Raw genomic sequence first — 22,182 nt, 5'->3', positions numbered from 1 at the left:
TATTTTGTGTGTGTTCAGCACGTGCCTTTCCTAAAGGCTTTTTTTTTATTGTTGGTTTTTTGTTTTTTGGGGTTTTTTTGCAGTGTACGCTATGGCACACAAAATTATAATTCTTGCAGCATAAAGATTGCTTTGCTTTTGGAAAAAGATCAATGCATAGGTTACTCTGAACATGTCGGCAGCATGCAAAGAAAGGGTTTAATACCCAATCAGTAAATAAGTTTTGCAGCTTGTGCTGGTTTTTGGTCCGTGTACCAACAAAATCCTTGCCTGATCTTTTGCAGCCCTCATTTTCTATGGGAAATGCATAGACAATGGATGTTCTCTGTGATTTTTACTGAATGAAAAATATATGATACTTCTGTCAGGAAAATGCTGGCTGTCTTTTCCTATTATGAAATAGAGTCTAAAGCCTGTGTGCTGGTGAATGCAATCAAAGCTGACAGCTCCCAATTCTGCATGAATTCTCTATGAAGAAGTTTCACATGGAAATACAATCATTGCAGAAGATTGTGCTAATTTTAAGTTGATGTCAGTTATGAGATGCTAGATGCAGAGCAAAACCATTACCTTTGCTTTCTTTTTCACAATCATGTTAATTAAAAAAAAAATATCTTTCTGAAGGATTTGTTGCAGAGCTGTGAAATCCTAGAGCTGTTCGTTGTAGCGGAGTGTGGCTGGCTGCTGGGAGTGTGTGCTGGTAGAGATCAAGAAATGCAGTAATTTGGTGCAGTAAAAGTTGCTTTACAGGAGTCCTGGAAAACTTAAGCTCTCGTGCATAAAAATGTGGGAAGGACATGAATTGCAAATGTATTTGCCAAAAGAAGTGTTAAATAAATTACAAATATAAAACACTTTGCGGTGTCAGAACCTGGGGATCAATGTGCTTTTATGCTCCCAATTCAGTTTATTTACATTTTTCTGTTGTTCACAGCCCTTGCATTTCAGTGGTTTCAAAGCAAAAATGTGATGCTTTAATAGTATGTGAACCTTTTCTACGTTTTAGCATTTGAGTAGGAAAGCCGAATGTGGTTTTCCTCTCCCAAGATCATACTGTTTTATTCAAAGCAGACTGTTTATGCAAGTGTCCACTGGTTGCAGTACACCTTAATTCTGTTTCTCAGTACACAAAAGCAGGCAGGAGAGCAATGACAGAACCAAGAGAAAGAGCATTGAAGCAGAAGAGTCTACATAAACCTTCTCCAAGAATGTATTCCAGATTGCATTTCTGACTATTTTCATGCAATTAGCAGGGGGAGGGGGAAATTAAAAAGGTGTCTCGAACTTTATATATACCAAAAAAAGCTTCAAAGCAATAAGGTTCTATTCCTTAAAAGACTGCAACCCTATGAGTCTTCATGGGGGAGGTCTTAATGCCTTCTCCCATATCACTGTTTGGGGAGAATTCTGCAACAGTAGCCCTAAAAAATTCAGCTATGTCTTCAAGGAAAACTGTCATTTTCTGCAAATCAGATGATGATAGTGATCACTTAGTTACCATCTAAATGCTATGTATAAGGTGAAGAATTCCTCTAGTAGAGATGAAACTCCTTGATACATCAGTGTGAAGAGCTGAATACTTTTTTTCACTGCTGCTTCTTGCTGTCACCTGGGATACAGCTTGGATCCTAACCAATCTGCCTATTCCCACACTGGCATATAATCTATTATCATTTGGTTTCCAGAGGCAGAAATTAGAGTAGACAGTAGCAAACCTATATAGCATCAGCTGGGAGACTGACAACTAGAATTAGGGACCCAGATTTAATGGCCCTAAGCACACTGCCTTGAAGCTCTGACAGAGGTCTATTGCATGAGGCACTCTGCTCTTATTTGTCCAAAAGTTGTTTGTAAAAAAGAATCCAGGTAGCCTTAAAATGAGACACTTGAGGCTGTGATGCTGAGGCAGAGGCAGTGACCAAATTCAATAACTGTGGCACGTGGATCTGAAAAGACTAACTGGGGTGAATATATGTCTTAGCCCTGAAATATCTTGGGGAAGTTTGGTTTTCTTCTATGTTCTTTAAATGTACTTCTTTTGCAATAAAACTCGGAATCCACTTTGAACATTATTGTAGTGCAAAGGGCTTAATTTCCACTGTCTGAGCTGTTATCACAGCCAAACTGTTAAGTTTACACATTTTCTGAAGTTTCAAAGCCTCTGGCAAATCTCTATAAATTAATGGATTTAAATTAGCTTTATTAAATGTGCTATTATAAAACATTTTAAGAAGCGCAAACTAAGTTTGTGTGTATTTAAGGGAGATTGATTAAATCAATGTAAAGTAGGTTATAGAGGAACAACATGAGTAAAATTTTAGAAAGTTTAGCCGGGAAGCTCTTTCTTGTAGTCATGACAAGCGTAATTCACTGACAACACCCTGCAGTGATTGTCAAAATTGTTCAGGTTGAAAAAGGAAAACATTTTGCAATGTATTGAGTCTACACATTTTTAATATTGTGTTCAGATTAACATCACATATCATTTAAGTAGCCTCAGGATCGTTTCCTTCTTACTGAATCCTTGTATTGAGTGGCATTACTGTTTGTGCCTAGATATTTAACCTGCCTGAGTTTGCTGTCCACTCCAGATGGGGTTGGGACAGAGTGAGTAAGATCAGAGTCTGGCCACTATTGTCTAACTATGCATATATACATCTTTTAATATATTAACCAGCAAAATACAAAAGGACAGAACAGTAAATTAAATACTGAGTAGATTTCTTCCTTGTATTTTCTGAGTGGTTTCTATCGGTATAAGAAGAAGTGGGACTTTTAGCGGTGACTTTAATTTCCTTTCAGGAATGGACAGACTCAAACCTTGGCCTTACATGGTAGTCTTTAATTTTCAAGGGCACTGAACCATGGCATTTTGTATAAAGGAAACATTTAAAAACAGAAAAGGGAAGAAAAAGATGTGAGTCAAAGTAAAGCAAATTAAATCTGTTATTTCTCTGGTATTTATATCTCAGTCATCCCTGACATTTGGCTGGATGTTCCTTCTGTGTAGGATTTAGGGTTTCAGCTGATAAGAAGTCCATCACCTATATAACGTGTCTTTTAGTAAATATAAAAATGTACTATATTATGCAAGCTTTGGACCAAGATATTCCTGGTGACTCCAGATGTCAAAGTGATAACTACCATTAATTTCTTTTAGTGCAGAATGGAAACATTGGATTTGTTACTACCTTTAAATAATAGATATTCTTGTTTAAATCACCTTATTGTTTCTGACAATGTGATAAACGCTTTTCTCTCTCATAGCAGTCATTCCGTTCTCATCAGCAGCCACATTCAATAGCAGGTAGTCATGTATAGCTCTATAAAGTCACTCACAGAAGAGACCTATCTGCAGAATTGTCAGTGCTGTGTGGAAATGTCAATTTTTAGGAAAATATATCAGTGGTTAGATGAAGTGTCTCTCTTCTCTGTTTATTACTGGTAGACTACTTGAATAAGCTAAAGAATTACTGACTCTCTTAAGTATCTGTGAAATTGCCTATGGATTTCTGGACATGCTGTCAAAACTGTAGGCAGTGTTATTGGTTGTGAATGTCCAGGTATAAAGGAAAAATGATAACAAGTAAAAACTATCTTTTTCTGATTAATCAACACATTGCTGAAGGTCATGTAGCATCCTGGTTAAGCAAAGACTGGTGTGTTACAGTCAAGTTACCAGGTTGTTGGAACTCCCGGGTTTTAGGGAAACTGGAAATTTAAAACTTGGTTTTCAATTAACTCTTGCTGATTTGTCTCTCTCAAAATGTCTTGGGAAGTCTTGGAGGAAGTATGTGTAGAGTGCAATGATTAACAGTTGTAAAGGGTTTAGTTAGTCATATTTAATTGTAAATCAATTAGTTCCACCTTCAGAAATGCAAAGCTAGACACTTCAGAAGGGTTTGTCTCAAGACCTTCCCAAGCATTCCTGGAGGTGCCAGGGAATGAACTGTAATTGATTTCCAATTAGCTTAAGAATAAAGAGGGTCAGAGCTTATCTATACACTTTTATGCTCTTCTACTGTTGATAGTTCATCTGTAAGGATTTTTTATTATTAATAATATTGTGCTAAATTCTTTTATTTATGTTTTAAGGCTCCTTTTTACTGAAAGGATTCAGTCCTTACATGGAGGTAGCTAATCTAAGATGACTGGTGACGCCACTGCATCTCTTGTTGGTTGGTTGGTTTATCTGGGTGTATTTACTCAGGTTCATCAAGCTTGGGAGAGGTTGGATGATGGTTCAACCATGACTACACTGCAGAGTGACAGAACAGCAGGGTTAGCTAGGATTGTGAAAACCTCCCCTGTAGCCAAACCAGTTATGGCCATAAACCCATCATGTATCCATTACTTACTGACAACTCGTGTCCTTCCCCAAAATAACTTGTGTTGCTCAGAAAGCTGTCAAGTCCCACCTGGGGATGCAGGTATAACCATGCCAGCAAACTCTTGCTGTAGGGAGGTCATCCGTGTTACATTGGGATAGCCTTCCTGATGCAAAACAGTTCACACTTTTTATCAATGACGTGACTTTAGTGGCAGTAAACACTTTTTAGCCTTTCAAGGCACAGAAAGTAAAGAGAATTGAGAGGAATTTATTAAATCAATTATTAAAAGCTAGGATGAACAAGTTAAAAGCTGTTCCTGGCAGTCTCCTGGAAAGTCTTTTTACAAATGGATGAACCACCCTTGGAAAATTTTCCCTGAGCAGAAAATCTGTTCTTTTCAGTATTAAACAATTTGTCGTTCTTAATCCCTTTCCTTTGCTCCTTTCCAAATGTATTTTAAAGCACAGTCAGAAAAGACAACAAACCTTATGCTCGCCTTTGTAGATATATTATTTCAGAACATATAGGTTGGTGGTAAAGTCAGGGCTAAACTAGTATTTTGAAATGGAATAAAGACTTACTGAGTTCTCTTCCATCACAGAGGGTACCATTTGACCTAACTCTGAAGGGGTTGTTTTACAGGGAAGTTCTGCTTTTCGATAATGTTACCTGGAAATAATATAATCTGAAATGTTCTCAGATCCTACTCCTGGATTTACTGAAGACCTGAACAATATGAGCTAGGTTGTGTAGGCATAGAAATAGATGTGGGACTGTAGCAGAGCGTCTATAGAAAACAGGCAATTAGATCTTTGGCAGACTGTATTATTTTCAGTTAGATGTGCGTCTTGGTATATTTTGGTAGATAGAGAAGGCAGGATTTTTACGTATCTGTCCTTCTGTTCTGATGATATCCATAATCTGAAGGGAAAACTCAGGATAAAATGTTCAAAATCCTGGTTGCTTGTGTATCGCATCTTATTGGGAGATTAGAGGGAATCTGAATCATAAGCTCATACGCAGAAGTAATAATGCAGAAACCAGGCTGAGGACTCAGATTTCTGATAGAAGTCATTGTGATTTTTGCAAACTTAAAGCGACGGTTTGTTGACTACCTGAAATATTTATGACTTCATTACGTATTATTTGCAACTGATGTAATGTCTAAGAGAAATAACCACAGGTCAGGAGTCTCAGAAGGACACATTTAAAGGCATAACAAAAGATAGTCATACCATCTAAAAGAAAGAGAATAACCTGACCTTTTTTTTTAAAAAAAAACAAACAACAACAACGACAAAAAAAACCAAAACACACACCAAAAAACCAAAAAACAAGACCCACTTAAAAATACTGGGGCAATATTGAATGGCTGCATATGGTGTGGGTGGTTTGTGTGTGGTCTATGTGTAATCATAGAAACCCAGCCCTGCTCAATAGCTGATTTAATTTTGTGGGATCCAATGGCAGCCTTTGAAATGTGCCTTTCTGACTCTTTTTCAGTTTTATTTCAATATATTTATATGTCTGTGCTAAAGACTTTTTATGTCTTATAAGGAAGAAATGTACAGTGTAATCAAAACGTTGTGTTGCTCCTTTACTCTCAATAAATGTATGGAAAGGTATAGTAAATTCTGGTAACGTATCCAAAGATCCTGAATTTAGCTGCAGAGCTATAGAAAGCATATGTGAACCACATTCTCAACAGATGTACAATAATATGCATGTAAATTACCCTCACATTATATATGGTTTTAAAGGTGAAACAGTAGATTTGGGGGGCAAATAGTAACAAAGCTGTAGGGTTTACTTCAGATACATTTCAGAATCATATTTCCTCTCCTACTGCTCTAATTTTGAATCTTTAATGTTCATGTAAAATGAAGAGCTTATTGTTTCCTAAGACTCAATTTATGTTGTAAATGAGTGGAAAGATGCATAATCAACTTGAAAAGACAGGAAAAGATCAGCCTGTTTCTCAAGATACAGAACATTTTACTGTGTGTTTTGAATTCTAGAGACAATTTTTAAAGAACACTTGGCTTCTGCTCTTTTTTTTTTTGTAGTGCAAATTAATTATAATTTGACAAGAGTGTGCTTGATTTTCTTCTTCAGATTTGGTATAGAGCCAAGCTTTATTAGTTAAAGCCTCTAAATCAAAATCAAAGGTCAGGATCTGTGAAATGCCTGTGGCTCAAGATATATTGTAGTTCTTTCCCCATTATTCAGAGATTTTTGTCTATGAAAAGGTGTTTATGCGTTTAAGTGGGTGCTGTATGTTTCATGCGTGGCTGTGGAAGAATAACCATTCTTCATGATTACATCAGTAACGTTCCTAAAAGCAGTCCTAAAAATGGGGGAAATCATTGGTGTGAAACTCCAGAACTATGAAACTTCTCTGTGGTCTATAAGTGCGGGCTGTGGGTTCACGCCCAACACAGCATGTTGTCAGGGTTCATGTTCCACAGCATGTCGTACAGCAGTTCTTCTTCTCCTGCCAGCCCTGTGGATGATGGGCAGAGAAGCTGCTCCCAAATTTCTCCCAGCATCATCCCTCAGCCCCCAGAATCCCTACTGGCATCGCCTTGGCCGTTGCTGGATGGGGCCCATTTGGGGAATGGGCAGGTAGGGGACAAAAGGTGGTTAGGGAAGCAGTGATAGTGATTGCCAGGTATGCCCACAGAGATCAGAAGGGGAGTGAGAATGGCAAATAGGCATTGTTTCTGTACTTAAAAACTCGATTGAGCAGTGCCTGAGCAGAGGCATTAAAGATACCTAGCTATTAAAAACAAACAAACAAACAAAAACCCAAAAAATTCCTGGAAGCAATACTATGTGTCCTCATCCTTGCTTTGCTTATTCTAATTGTATATTGGGTTTTTGCTTGTTCTATGTCCTTGTTCTTCCTACACCTAGGGTTTTCTTTTCTGTTTTCAGCTCTTAATTTCAGGGATTGTCTCTTCCTATGTCCCTGCATAATGCCCAGCATGGACTATCTTTTGCTGTGTCCTAATGACTATGATAATAGTCAACACAGCTTGGGTGTTCGAGGCAATAATTGTTGGACAAGAATAAATGAATTACAATGCTCCCAGATACATCATCTATACAGCTGAGGTTTGCTCATGATGTCTTTCTGCAGCCTTTTTTGCTAGCTGAGGTTGGACTATACCCTGACATTAGGTCAGCAGAGGTCACTTCTAGCTATTTTCATGGCCATGAGGGCCATGAAGGCAGTGGGCATTAGAAGACATTGAAAATGTAGTGGGAAAATGCTTCCCTAGTGCCAGAGGGATGAAATGGAAGGTATTTGCTTCTTTACCTTCTGCCCAATGAAAATGATATTGACAGCAGTTATAAAAGCATTTATCAAGGGGGGGGGGGGGGGGAACCCAAACCAACACCCAAACCAACCCCAACCCCAACAACCCCACCCCCCTCCCCCCCACCCCCACCACCTTTGATACCTACTGCTTTTTCTTCGTCCTCAGTCTGACAGCCCACGGAGCCTCTTGGATGCATCTGCAGCACTGCAAAGTAATGCTGACCTTGGGATACTTCCCTGAAACACAGTCAGCTCTGAGTCTTTTGAGATGTGTTCTCTGACTTTCTGGATTTTCTGGCACCGTTGTATCCATTAAAGACTGATTAGATTTAAGAAATCCAAAAGACCAAACAATACTTTCATATTTCTTTATTTATGTCTAATAATATTGCCAGTAATATTCCAGTATATGAATTCCAGGATACTCTATACCTAACCTGATGCATGAAAAACGGGGACAGTATACTATTTCTTTCAGAGGCAGAAAAAAACCCAGTTTACTTATTGATTGGATCTTGCTGTATTGCCTAGAGATGAGGGTAAAAAGTGAATTAGCTGCTTTCAAGGACTATTAAAGAAATACATATTTTTTCATAATACTTGATTAATTGCTTACAGTACTTGTTTTACTTAAAACTGCAATTTAAGATTGCCCTCTAGTCAAAAGAAAAATGTGATAAAAATGTGACTTGAAACCAGGCAGAAAGTTTTCTAAAGCCCTTTGGGATTAATTCCAGTAATTACTCAATCGGACATTTCCCAGAGAAACAACCCTTTATGTATGAACTCCATTAATCATAATAACGTAGTTCACATGTCAGATACTTCTGTCCAGTCACTTCATACTTTACATTTGTAAAAGACTAATAAAAATCTTCACTAAATATGAGAAAATATTAAACTGCTTTCAAAAAATTCCAGTGTACGTGTATAGATTTTAAATTGGTTTTGGTCCTGTGAGGTGGGATGTGCTTATGTCCACAGATACACTGAAATTCCAGGCTGTAGCTGTCATCGAAATCATGTCTCCTGCTAATTCTGTATAATTTCATTCACAGAACCTTAAGGATGTTCCTGCTATCTTTTCTCCTCTGAACTGCCTGGAGAGGTCTGGTTTGTCTGTCCAGTTGTAAACATTTTATTAATTTGCTTATGTCAATAATTGGTCTTTTATAAGACCTGTATGTAGGAAATAAAAATTCTACTTTAGATCATCTACAAACATAAGAGTGAATTCTTTTTTCTTGCATATGAATTATTACACATTATTGGAACTTCACAGTGAATATGGAGTAATTGGCTTTGATGATAAGCAACTCTAAGAAGGTTTTTGTTATGTTTGTCAGTGTTTCATCAGCTGAAGATACTCTGTAATATTATCCTGTGTTAAAAAGTGGTGGTTAAATGCTCATATTTGAAGAATTTACCATGCTTTCCTTTTCAGATTCTGGCATGGTTTTGTTCTTTTGAAGCTGAAAAGTGAAATTATCTGTGTTCTGATGAGAAGTGATAAATATAATCTTTTGCTGAATGTAGATAAAAGATGTAGGCAAATGAGCTGGTTTTAACATAGCCTCCTCGTGCATGTTCTGACTTCTCAAAAGCTGAGTGGGGAAATAGTGCCTTGTCTTTGGAGATGTACTTGATTTTTTATTTTATTTTATTTTATTTTATTTTGGTTTATTTTATGTCATTATGGAGCAATAGGCAACGTACATAGACTGTGATGACTGACGTTTTCCGTTCAGGATTTTTGCATGTCAGTTGTCATTCTTTGCACACTCCAGTAGATGGCAACTCCAGTCTTCTTGACATTTATTCTCCATTCAGACTAGTAATATTTTCTGTGTCCGCCCCCCCCCCCCCCCCCCATCTATACAAATGGCTACGAGTTTCACAGAATATTGATTCAATCTTACTTTTATTGAAATCACCACATAGTATCTGAGCCGAACTCAGACAGTACCAAAAAGAAAAAAAATAAAGAGGCCTGTAAGCACCAATCCTCCTGGATCATAAAGCACATCTTGATTCCCCCATAACTTTTAAAAATATTTTAGGAGTTTTCATAAAAAGGATTAGTACCCAAAACTTCTTTTTATGTGAAATAAATGAATGGGTTGGCTGCAAAGATAGCCTACTGGCTCTAAGTTTGATGGTTTGACTGTAAAGCATATAGTCTGTACCTCCCTGTCGTTAATGTTCAAGTGTTTATTTTTGCGACGCACAGTAAATACTTGATCGGACTTTTTAAAAGTTGCAAATGATATTTCTTTGTGAACTTGATAATGATGTACGTAGGTACGCCTCGTGTGGGTTTAAGGCATTGTATGATACATGAGAATATTCTGAGGTTCCCCCTCTTGCTGCTGTACTCAGCCTGCTCTCTTCCTGCTTTTATTCTGTCCTACCAACTCTATTACCAAAGCATCAGTGCAGAGGAGTCTGTTTCTCCATTTTCCTCTGCTGACTTTCACAACTTAAATACTTGCCTGTAGAATGTGAACACATAAAACAAAGCATCTCTCTGTGAATGAATGCCAGACATCAACAACAGGCACAAAAGATTGTGCTTGCTCTTCCTGGGATGGAGGCTAACGATAATAACAGTCACACAGAGCATCCTTTCTCTCTCTCCCTGCATCCAGACTGTAGTTTAATTTTCAAATCACTTCCACTGTGTGAAGCAAGGTTTTATTTTGTGGTTGATGGTTAAAAAGGGGTGCAGTGAGGGGCAGTTAATGTTTATTTTCATTTTTTTTTTAATAAATACAGATCTAAATTCAGAAGAGTGCATGCTGCTTCTCAGGCTGTGTTGTGATTGTTTACCTCCTTCATCCTTAGAGAGTTTTCAGTAACTGCGTAAGAAACTTTTGAACTGCCACTGTCTGTAACAGCAGTGATGCAGTTTGATACTAGGTCTTACCTATACAGATACAAACATTTATTGTTTAAAATAAACTGCAAAAAGTTCTAAAGCAGAGCAATGTTTAAGGCCAGATTTAGATGTTCATGCTTTTATTGGTTTAGTAAAAACCTTGATTTTCAACCCAGACTGGATCAGTCTATGGACATTTTTACTTCACAGAAACAGTATTAAAATAAATTATGCTCATATAGGACAAGTGGAATATTCGTCCATTTAAGCCTGACTGATTTTTATGTAACAAATTAGTGAGCAAGGTAATTAAATCTCTTTTGGGTGCCTGTTTCATCTCTGGAAAGGATCCCAAGAACCTCAGAAAACTGACTTTTGGTTTATATATAGGTCCTGGGTCTATTGCAGCTAAGTGGCTTGTTTCTCATTATCTCATTTAGTGCTACAGAAACTACTCCACCAGAGTCTTTATTAAAACTTGCTTAAGGCTAGCATTTTCCCTTGGGTCAATAATGACTTTAGAGGAATGGATGTAGAAGCTAGATTTGTTCTAGCTACTGGAATGAATTATTTCTCATTGAGGCCCTGAGGCTAGTATTTCAAATTCGCCACCAGGCACTTCATCAAAAATTCTATTCCAGTATTGAAAAGACCTTCTGCTCCTATTACTAAATGCAGAGCCTACATTTGAAGATCTCCCCCCCCCCCCCCCCAAACTATACACCTATACATTTCTTTCTGCTGAAAACCCATCAAATCACCACCTGCCTGAATGAAGATGTGGTTTAGAAATGTATCCTGAAGACCTCATGCATAGGGGACATGGTTGCCCATTATTTCCAGTTAAAATATGGAACACACGCAAAGCATCAAGCTAACTTCTGCAATGCTCTTACTGGTAAAAGCCATTAAAATCCTACAGCTCATTTTCCTGGTGTGAGCATGGTATTTATGAGAGGGGTAGTGTGGAAATACCATTTCTTCCTGCAAGTCCTCGCTCATAAGTAATCCAAACAACATCAGCATTGCTTATTGTTGCGTATCATAGAATCACAGGATGGTTTGGGCTGGAAGGGACCTTTAAAGGCCATCTAGTCCAACCCCCTGCAATAAGCAGGGACATCTTCAACCAGATCAGGTTGCTCAGAGCCCTGTCCAGCCTGGCCTTGCATGTTTTCAGGGATGGGGCATCTATAACTTCTCTGGGCAGCCTGTGCCAGTGTTTCACCACCCTGTCCTCGTTTTGGCTCACTCCCACCTGTATGGACCAGTATCTCAGCTATAAGGGGTAACCAGTCCTCTACTCAAGAGAGAGGTGGGTACTCACCATGGGTCACCCTGTGGTTTTACCTGCATGAACACAGAAAGGACGTGAGGAAGTGGGATGGAAAATCTACCTCGACCCTACAGGCAGCGGTATGTGAGTTGCAAGGAAAAACAATCCCAAAGGACTATCTTGGTTTAACCCCAGCCAGCAACTGGGCAACAGACAGCTGTGTGCTCACTCCTCCTGCCCCTGCGGTGGGATGGGGAAGAGAACTGGGAAAAATAAACCTCATGGGGTGAGATAAAGACAGTTTAATAGGACAGCAAGGGAAGAGAAAATAATAATAGTAATAGTAGTAATAGAATATACAAAAGAAATGATGCACAACACAATTGTTCACCACCCGCTGACTGATGCCCAGCCCAGCCCTGAGCAGCGATCGCTGCCCCCCAGCCAACTTCCCCCAGTTTCTATACTGAGCGTGGTGCCATATAGCCGGGAACATCCCCTAGGTCACCTGGGTTCAGCTGTCCTGGCTGTTCCCCCTCCCGTCGTCCTGTGCCTCCCAGCCTCCTCACTGGCAGGGCAGCACAAGCAGCTGAAAAGTCCTTGACTTAGCATAAGCACTGCTCAGCAGCAACTGAAACATCAGTGTGTTATGATTATTCTCACACCAAATCCAAAACACAGGGGTGTACCAGCTATTAGGAAGAAAATTAACTGTATCCCAGCCAAAACCAGGACTCACCCTCATCGTAAAAATGTCTTCCTTAAAATTTCTATCCCCTCATATGAGCAAGGCTTTCTGAAACATGCAGTACCTCAATAAGTAATAAATAAATAAATAAATAAATGACATTTTTCTAGTTTGGAAAATCTGCTCATGTTGATGGTAAGATAAAATATTGACTTAGAAAATACTTTGGACTTATGATCCCCAAAACATATCGCTAGCTTTCCCATTACTGGTCTGGCTTTTAAAAGTGATCATGGGAAGTTTACAAAATGTAATAGGACAGAAACATTTGTTCTCTTTCAGTGTTTTTACAGACTGAAGTATCTGTTGAAATTCAGAGGTGTTTGATATTAAAAAGAGATTTGCAATGGATAATAGGCAGACAGGTGTTTGGCTTTTCTTTGTGCTTGTCAAGGACAAAGTCTTCCAGCACATTACTTGGATAGCTCACAAGCACATTCACATTCTCATCTTATTTTTTCTTGCTGACTGGATTTTCCCCGAGTGCTATGTTCAGAGATTTCAAATGCAACATTACCTAAAAGGTGCCAGTAAAATCTGAATCAAATGGTGTATGTTATGATAGATACTGCATTTTAACTGCTATATCTGTAGCCCAATATTAAATATAAATAATTATTTTTATACATACAGTGAAATTTTCCCTATAACCATTTCCACAGTTTATTTCTAGCCCAACAACTGCAGGAATTGAAAAAGAAAAATCCTCTCCTTTTGCTCTATGCCATAAAACACACTCCTTACTTTTCATTACAAAGTAGATTTTTCCAGATGTTTCTATACAAAACAGAATAGACCAGTTTAGCAACTACCTTAGACTGTAAAAAATATTTTTTTCTTTTTTGCAATGTGTTTATTCTGTATTGGAATTTTAGAAAGCTCAGTTTTAGGCAGCATCATAGCAAGGATAATTGAGTAAATTCTGTGTACAGGTAAGTTTTTCCTGACAGTTTATAAGGCTGAAACAACATTTCACATAGTAGGAAGAAAAAAAAACCTTCATATGAAATTTGTAATCCAGGTTTAATCAAAATATCAGGAAATTGAAAAAAAATTTACAGACACAGTGTATAAAGAATCATAGAACCATTTAGGTTGGAGACCTTTAAGAGCATCGAGTGCAACCATAAATCTAACTCGACCAAGTCCACCACTAAACCATGTCCCTATGAACCATTTCTTTTATGTTACATTTAATCCCTAAGAGAAAAAGGCAGAGTTTTAGCCAAGATATGACATCACCTTTTGCATGAACGTTCTCTATTTAGTTTCCACTTTTAACAGTAGTGCTCCAGTACAATAGTGGAGCTTATTTTAGGTGCTTATTATATTTTTATCTTTTAAAAATCTTTTTACTTGAAATCTAAATTAAGTTAGACTTCAGTATTGTTGTTTGGTTTTGGGTTTGGTTGTGGGATTTTTTTAGAATACGGAGAATAGGCAGAATATGAAGAACTTGTGTTCTGATCTAAAGATCTTCAGGAGCTAAATTAGACTGTTACCAAAATCATGGGATGTGGATGTCTGAAGTACCTTTGAAGCTCTGAGTCTCAGTCCTGACAGTATTTTGGAGCCTCCTTGTAAATAATCTTTTATGTGGATGTTCCCATCTAACCCAGTCTTCTTAAAGAAATACAAACTGCTATAAATAAGAGTTTAAAAGTCCCTCTGCTCTTTTTAACGTGATTCTTTCTATTGGTTTTAGCTTGGCAAGTCATTGCAACATAAAACTAGGTTCATAGGAGTGCAATGGATTTAAGAAATCACTTGGTCCACCTTTTTCCTCTAAGGCAGTATCAATTTTGTCATTCCTGACACATCAGCTCCTCCTGTAAACTTCAGAACTGAAGACTTCTCAATGAAATCTATTTCCATGCTTCAGCTTTCAAATTCTGGGAGTTTAACAAGCCCAGTGCATCCAAGCTTTTACTGTTGGTGGAGTTTTTTGCTGATCTGTGGTAGCTGTGTTTGATCTTTTTTGGATCCATTCTAAATGGTCCACATTTTCTTGATATACGGTGCCCAAAAAAAAATCCCATGGTATTTAAGCAGAGACTTTGCTAGTTCAGAGAACAGCATCTCCCTGGCTGCAGTTGGGTCTTTTTTGCCTGGGAATGGTGCTTGCCTTTTCCACAGCTGGGTGACACTGATGACTCATGTTCAGCCTCTGATGCACAAAAGCCCCTGGAACCTTTTTCTGTGTGTTTTCTACATAGCTACTACTTGTTTTGTGTTTTATAGCTGGTTATTCCTGACTGAGTGAACATCTTGCACATGACCCTGTTGGAGAGCATCTCTTCTTCTTTTTTTTTTCTTTTTTTTTCTTTTTTTTTTCTTTTTTTCTTTTTGAGGACGTAAGTGCAATTTTATCAGAATCATTTCGAATTTTTATTCTGCCCTCCAAAGTACTTTCAGTGCTTCTCAGCTTGGTGCCACCTCCAAATTTAATAAGCGTATTCCGTGTTCTATCACCTAGGTCATTAATGACAATATGAAACATTGATGGACCCAAAAAAGACCTTTCTGTATCATTTCCAAGTGAGTCAAAGAACTGCTTTTAGTTAGCAAGCTCATTATATGGCATGGATAATTACATTATATTAATGAAACTGGGTAAAAGAAGGACATACCTGCATCTAACAATGATGACGGAAGAAGAACTCACGTATCCTGAGATTTCCTTTTCTTCTGTCAATTTTTGCCTGAGTTAAAGTTATCTGACTGTGCTTCGTTACCATCTAAGGCTCACAGGCAGGACACAGGAAGAACAAAACAGGTTTTCTCCTTCTCATTCCAGGGCTGAGCTGGGCATTTAGAGTCCTGTAATGAGAAAGAACGAGTGTTTAAGTAATGTCCATAAGCAATGTAAGACATGCTTCATTCCTCTGTCTGCCCAGAAATCCTGTACAAATAAACTCTGTAATTTAAATAAGGAAACTTGCAAGGATTTACAATAAAAGGGATTTTCTTCCCATTTCCTCTGATCCCATGGATACTTACAGAAATGAAGCCTCCATCTTCACTATTTCAACTGGGTAACAGGCCTTCCCGTAGAGCTCAATGATGCTAAGCATTCATTTAAATGCACAAATCTCTTTGTGATGAATTATGTATTTTCTTAACTTTTATTTTAATATGAAACAGGATTCTAAAAAAAATATTTTGCATGTTCTACTGTTGAAATAGATACATCTCATTTCTAGCTGTAAAGTTTCTCTGAGAAGACATACTACATTCATATACCCTGTCTCTACGAGCTTGACATAACATTTGAATTACTGATTACCTGCATTATGTGTGACAGTTCATGGAGCTGGACAGCTATGCCCCTGAGGACTCTCAAAGGCATTAACTATTTCAGAGAAGTCCTGGAATATATTATAACCATTAAATGGCATGTATATTTGCCTGCCTTAAGCTGTAAGACCTCAGTGTTATCCCACTTAGTTGGTGGCCATCATATATGCAGAATATATTCACTGGGAGACGCTTTTACTTTTGGTTTGCTCAGTTGAAATCAAGCTTCTGTTGTTTTTTTAGTACTGTTATTCTCCCGGGAATACACAAAGAATTTTGGTTTGGTTTGTTGGGATGGTTATTTGCAAGCCCACACACAGACAATAAATGACAAGCTGATATGATTTTTTGTTATCTAAACAGCATTTCCATGAAACTTTGGCTCATGTGGAATAATCTATTATATTATTACTTACAATTTATTTGACACCTGTCTGCTACTCTAGACACTTCTAGCTATTTAAAGTATATCTGTAGCTTCCAGTACGATAGTATTTGTGCACTTCCAATGTTTTTCTTTATGTCATTTATCTTCAAAACACCTGTGAAATATTCCTGCTTATAAATAGTGAAGGTAGACAGAGTCTGAACTAACATAGCAAACACCATGCAGGAATCCTATGCTTATGCAAAGTGTTGTGCTTCAGAAGTCATAAACTGGCACCCTGGGCATCCCTCCCTTCTGCAGCTTGTTGCATAAAACACATCATGCTCAGCTTATCCCCACATAGCATTTGATTTCCATGTCTATAAGGTTGTAATACTTTAATGAGGCATGTAAAGAAAAAAGAACAGCTTGTCCAGACCTGGCTTATTCTTTTGTATTTCTCATTCTTTTATTTTTATCTTAGGTTTTGTTTCATGTTAACCTGCCTCTCAGAAGAGGCTGACCATCACACACCGGCTATTTCACTGGCTGTCTCAACACCCAGGCACTTACGTGCCCGATCTCATCAGTCCTTGGTAGACCAGATAAGTCATGCTGTCTTCTAAGCATACATTTCCACCATGGAGTCTGTAAAGGGCTGGCAGCAGGTGGACTCAGAGCTATCTGCTCAATCCTTTTGACATCAGAGGCTTAAAATCTCATAGAAGTATTTTGCTGAATCATGTTACAGTTTTTAAATGCTCTGTATAATATGAAATTTCCCCCAGTGCAGCTTCAAACCTCATGTCCCTTATTAAATGCTATAGGGATTTTTTTTTTTTCCTAATGTGGTAAAATCTATCACCTCTATTACTAAGTATGATTTTCTTCTCATTTATTGTTCCTGCTACTCCTTCCTGTAGGGCATAAGTGATTCCTGCTGCTTGGCTTTGGGGGGTTGCAGCGGGAGGTGGCCACATGCCAACGACCATGCAGGTTTGAGGTGAGGTGGTATTTTTCCTGCATGTAAGCATCACCCATGCAGAAGCATTTGCAGAAGCAATCCCCAAAGCAATCCTGACGCCTATGCCATCTGCATAGCCCTTGAAACAGGTAATGCAGAGTGTGTCTTTTGTAGCACCGCCTTGCTTGACTGGCCTAGGAGAGGGAGGTAAACCAGTTCCTGGATGGCTGTGGAATCTTTCCAGATGCATCATGCCTTGTACTCACTCGCTGTCATGACTTACAGATAACGGAGCAAATCTCTGCACTGTATTTTGTTTGCCTGGACCTGCCTGTGTCACAGACATGGGGAGATCCTTGCTGAGAGGAGTTTTGCCACCACTACCTCCAAAAGGGATGCTTTACCTGGCAGATTAATGTTTATTTTGGGCATGAGCTTCCTCCATTGTGGGTTACGTGTTCCCCTCTCAGTACTTTCTCAAAGCTCCCTTTTCTGTGTCCTGTATATTTGTTCCCAAATCAGGCAACCCCAGAGATGCCCTTGTTTCCGCCCAAAATGGCCTCTCAGAGCTGGACTGGAGAAAACACCTGTAAACTGGCAGTTTTAAGGCAGGAACCACTGACAGCACTTGTAACCCTTTCTCCTCTCCTGTGTATCTCAGACATTCATATGGCCAGGATAAGCCCAAGCCGGTCAAGGTGCCTTGGCTCTTTGTAAGTGGCTGGGTTAACGCGCAGTTTGTAAAGGGAGAGTCAGAAATTGCTGGTGGCTTTGAAAGGCAGGAGAGCAGGGGCTGCACATTTGTGAGGTCGAGATTGTGAGTTATGAGACAGGAGAGAAAATAGAGGCAGAATTGATTCAGAGGGATATAAAGCAGGACATTACTGATATGGAGAAATACAATATTAGACAAATGAAGGGGGAAAAACATGAATTTAAAGGTACTAATATTGCAAAAAAAGTTGCAGGAATTGGATAGGATGGATAGAAAGAATTTAAATTTGGAGATAAAAGTTACCTGGATATACATGTATAGTGATCTACTGTTTGTAGTCTTAGGAGAGAGATATGTCCAGTGTGACTCGTGAACAGGGGCTGGTACCTCAAGATCTGCTGAAACAATCCTGCAGTCTCTTATAAAGTCACAAAGACCGTATCTGTTGGGTTTACTCACAGCAGAGAGGAATATACCATATGGGTGACATAGTTTGACCTGCTTAGCATATGGGGAAAACGGTACAATCCCAATTTGCTGCTGCCTTGGTGTGTTGCCTAGTAATTTGGGATCATTGAGTGTGCAATTTAAATTAAAATCTGTGAACATAAAGATACTCAGTAGCTTTGGAGTAAGGGGGGAAAAAAGAGGGTAGTAACAGTGAGGAAGTCTAATAGGAATTTAAAATTACATTTAAATTAAATTCTTGCCTCTGTTTGTAAATGTGGCAGTATTTAATGTGGTTTTGATCAGTGCAGTATGCTATCCTGATAGCAGCATATAAACACAACTTGTTGACGGTGCTGTCAGTATCAGGTTCCTGGGGGCGGTGGGGGATGCCCCTTTATAACAAGCCCTGGATTTAAGTGGGACAAACGATTTAAATATGGGACCGTGTCTGTAGACACAGAAAGCTGAGCTGAAAGTCCATTTCTGTTCTTCATGGAAAAGCTTCATCGAGCTGATTCAGGGCTTCACTGTGAGTGCCCCAGAGCCGAGGAGAAATTCATACAAGCATAAAAGGTCATATAATACCCCAAAGAAATTGCTTTAAACTGTGTAATCTATAGGGCGAATAATGAAGATAGAGGGGTTTGGGTTTTTTCTCCCCCTCCAGAAATTTACCCTACATTTCTGCTTTGAACAGATGTCTTTAAAATGTGTGTGGGAAATTTCCAGGAAAGTCTCATACGCTTGAATTTTATTATGTTTCTGAAGTGTGGTAATGATTTGAGAGATGACTGATGCTATTATTTTGTTTCATTTTCAACATCTTGTGTTTCATTTCTTTTTATTATGTTTGCACAAATACAAATAGCTGTAATACTAATCACTGTACTAAATTGCTGAAAAAAAGAATATACAGAATTTCAATTTTTTGAAATATTTTCCTAGGCTTCTGAAATATTACTATACAATTTTTGTTTCCTTCCCAGATTTAATTGATATTCATGTCTATCTATGAGGGCAGTCATACTAGTCATTCAACAACATCCAAGTCCACCTTTCAAAATAAGCCTTTGTCTTTATGCTGTACGGCAGGAAAGACTGAAGACTGAATAGTCAGTCCAAAAATTGGGGGCGGCAAGTTTCAAGTAAAGAAATGGAAGCAACAAGGCAAAGGAGAGGTTTCAAGTGAGGTATTTTAGGAGACTGCGTTTTCAACAGAGTGGCTTAACAAACCAGGAGGTATCTTTACTGAAGCCTCATGAGCTCTTTAGGTATTGGCAGGTTGCAAGTCCAGAAACTATTTCATGGGTGAAAGAGAACGGATTAGATGAGCAAAGAGGCATAGGAAAACATACTGAACCATGGTAGCATCTCAGCTCAGGGAACAAAATTACACTGTTGTGGAATGGAAGAAAATTCTTGAGCACACATAGGTGTTCTACAGAATATTTTCTAACAGACAAAACACAGCATATTCAGTGAATCTATAGAAAGGGAGAAATGGGCCAATGAAAAGGACCATGAAGATCATTTTGATTCTATTGTAAATTACTCATAACAGTAGCTAGACAGTCAATTTGAGATTCTTTCTACAGAACGAAATTAAACAATATACAATGGAAATACCACTAACAGGAGGAAACCTTGAAACATGCGGGCAAGAAAAAGTAGAAGGACATAAGATCTAGGAACTGAAGAGACAAATTACTAAACCGTCAAGCTATCATGCCTGTAACTAGACTCTATGACAATATTTTTATTACTAATCTGCCTTCACCCAGCCCTTTCCCACTCACTGTAATGCACATCTCAGTTAAACTCTTTAGTATGGGAGCTATGAGTCTAAAGACATTGACCTTGATGGAGGGATTTGAGTTTTATTCTGGAGGTGTGTCTATGTGCTTATAGATATGTTTAAGCACTTGCATGTGTTTGTGTAGCAGAAAATAAATGTTAGCTAGCATTTGCAGGCTTCACTGAAGTGATTTAAAGGGAGTAGGTGGTTACTGCCCTAGAACATAGAAGGGGTTTGATGATATGAGAGAGTAGGAGGATAATTAAGATTGCAAATATTATTTCTGTAGTTATGTAGTACAGTATTTACTGTAACTAACTTCTGTTTCTGTATATCCAAATATTTAAGTTTTCTCTAAATTCCTGTGTCTTTCTTTCATGCAAAATGTTCTTAAATTTGTTTTCTTAAAGGAAACTTCTAACTGATGGGCATGCACAGAAATATTTGAAACACTGTTCCTTAAGACATAAAGCCAAAAGGCAAATAAGCATCACACACACACACACACACACACAAAATATTAAAGCTTGTGTATTTTAAGCAGCATTCCTTTGTTTTCATAGTCTATATTACTATCATAAACTCTTCAGACTGCCATAGTTATGTCTAGGGATCATAGCGTTATTACATTCAGTACAGGATGCTAATGCTGTCTGCAAGGGACATAAAGAAAGGGGAGTCATTCCACAATGGTGCTCAGAAAGGAATATTAAAAAGATATTAAATATCAAAAATTGTTGACATTTTCATAGTATATTTGTAGTGTGTGTTCTAGGAATCAGTGGATGAATTTATTCCCCTTCCTCTGGTTTGCTAGTTGAACGCAAGACGTACAATTGGATTAAATGGAAAATATTTTATAGATACTTTGTTGAGGTCATAGAACTTTTATCACAGCAAGCTGGTTGTTTAACCACCATTTACCTGTATGATTGCTCTCTGATGCTGTAGTAATTGACATTTTAAAAAAAATAGAATGTTTATATTATGGCTTTTTAAAATAATATTTCTGGATCAAATTTACAAAGCAGAGTATTTCACCCTCTGATTATGAAGCAGTAAACAGGTCTGTTAATTTTCAGTGTATTCTTTTGAAAGTATTATTGTATCTAAATCAGTATCTAAATACTGATTTTACAATCTTCAATTAAATACAATACATTACTTTCAAAATTAATAATTTTTACAGTGTGTATCTGTGCAGGAAATCACAAAGTGGCTGTTATTATTTACTGTTTAGGTGGAGACATGCCTCTTGTGTACTGGTGAGAGACATAGTATGTGCCCAAATTCTTATTCGAATTCACTGAATTACCAAGTTGATCCTGCCACTGTCGTGCATTATTTTCTGGCAGAGCACAACCGGGATTTCATAGCTACTACACAAATACTCCATATTGTATGGGAGAATGCAGAGAAGAAACTTGGGACATTTTCAGAAATATAAATTTGGTTTCTTACACTACTGGATTAATTCTCCTGCTGGTAATATAGAGGGCAACTTTGATTAATTTAAATTTATTTGATTAGGAAGAAAAATAGTGACTCAAAAGTACATACCAAAATCTCAATGAGTCATAGATTAGTTTAGGTCAGAAGGGACCATTAAAGATCATCTGGGCCAACTCCCCTGCCACGGGCAGGGACATCTTTCACTAGATCAGGTTGCTCAAAGCTCCATCCAACCTGACCTTGGACAGTTTTCTATTGAGATGACCTTACTTTACCTCTGGTTTCAAGACTGAAGAATAGGATGGGTGCAAGGCATGACATGCTTCCAAGATATACTTAAAGGCAAGCTGTGTTCTGGATTGTTTCACAAATTAAGTCTTAACTGGGGTCCCTCCCTTAACACTCCCAGAAATACTGGTCTGTAACGTAGGAGATCATCTTTCCAACATGCATTCCATAAATGGGAGCAATAACCAAATATTTTCTGATTTACTGGGCATTTCCTGAGAGCTCATGAAACTCTTGAACATTCTTTCAGAAATGGTACTGCAGTACAAATAGTGGAGCACAGCATAGTTTCACAG

At 38.1% G+C, this 22,182-nt stretch overlaps 1 protein-coding gene across 2 annotated transcripts in view; it reads left to right on the top strand.

Annotated features, from left to right (window-relative positions):
• Window positions 1-22,182, top strand: part of CTNNA2 (catenin alpha 2) — a 515,269-nt gene that overhangs the window by 353,707 nt on the left and 139,380 nt on the right. The window lies entirely within an intron of this gene.

Source organism: Falco biarmicus, chromosome 1 (assembly GCF_023638135.1).
Source record: "Falco biarmicus isolate bFalBia1 chromosome 1, bFalBia1.pri, whole genome shotgun sequence".
Lineage (NCBI taxonomy): Eukaryota > Metazoa > Chordata > Aves > Falconiformes > Falconidae > Falco > Falco biarmicus.
This window is presented reverse-complemented; position numbering and strand designations above follow the sequence as displayed.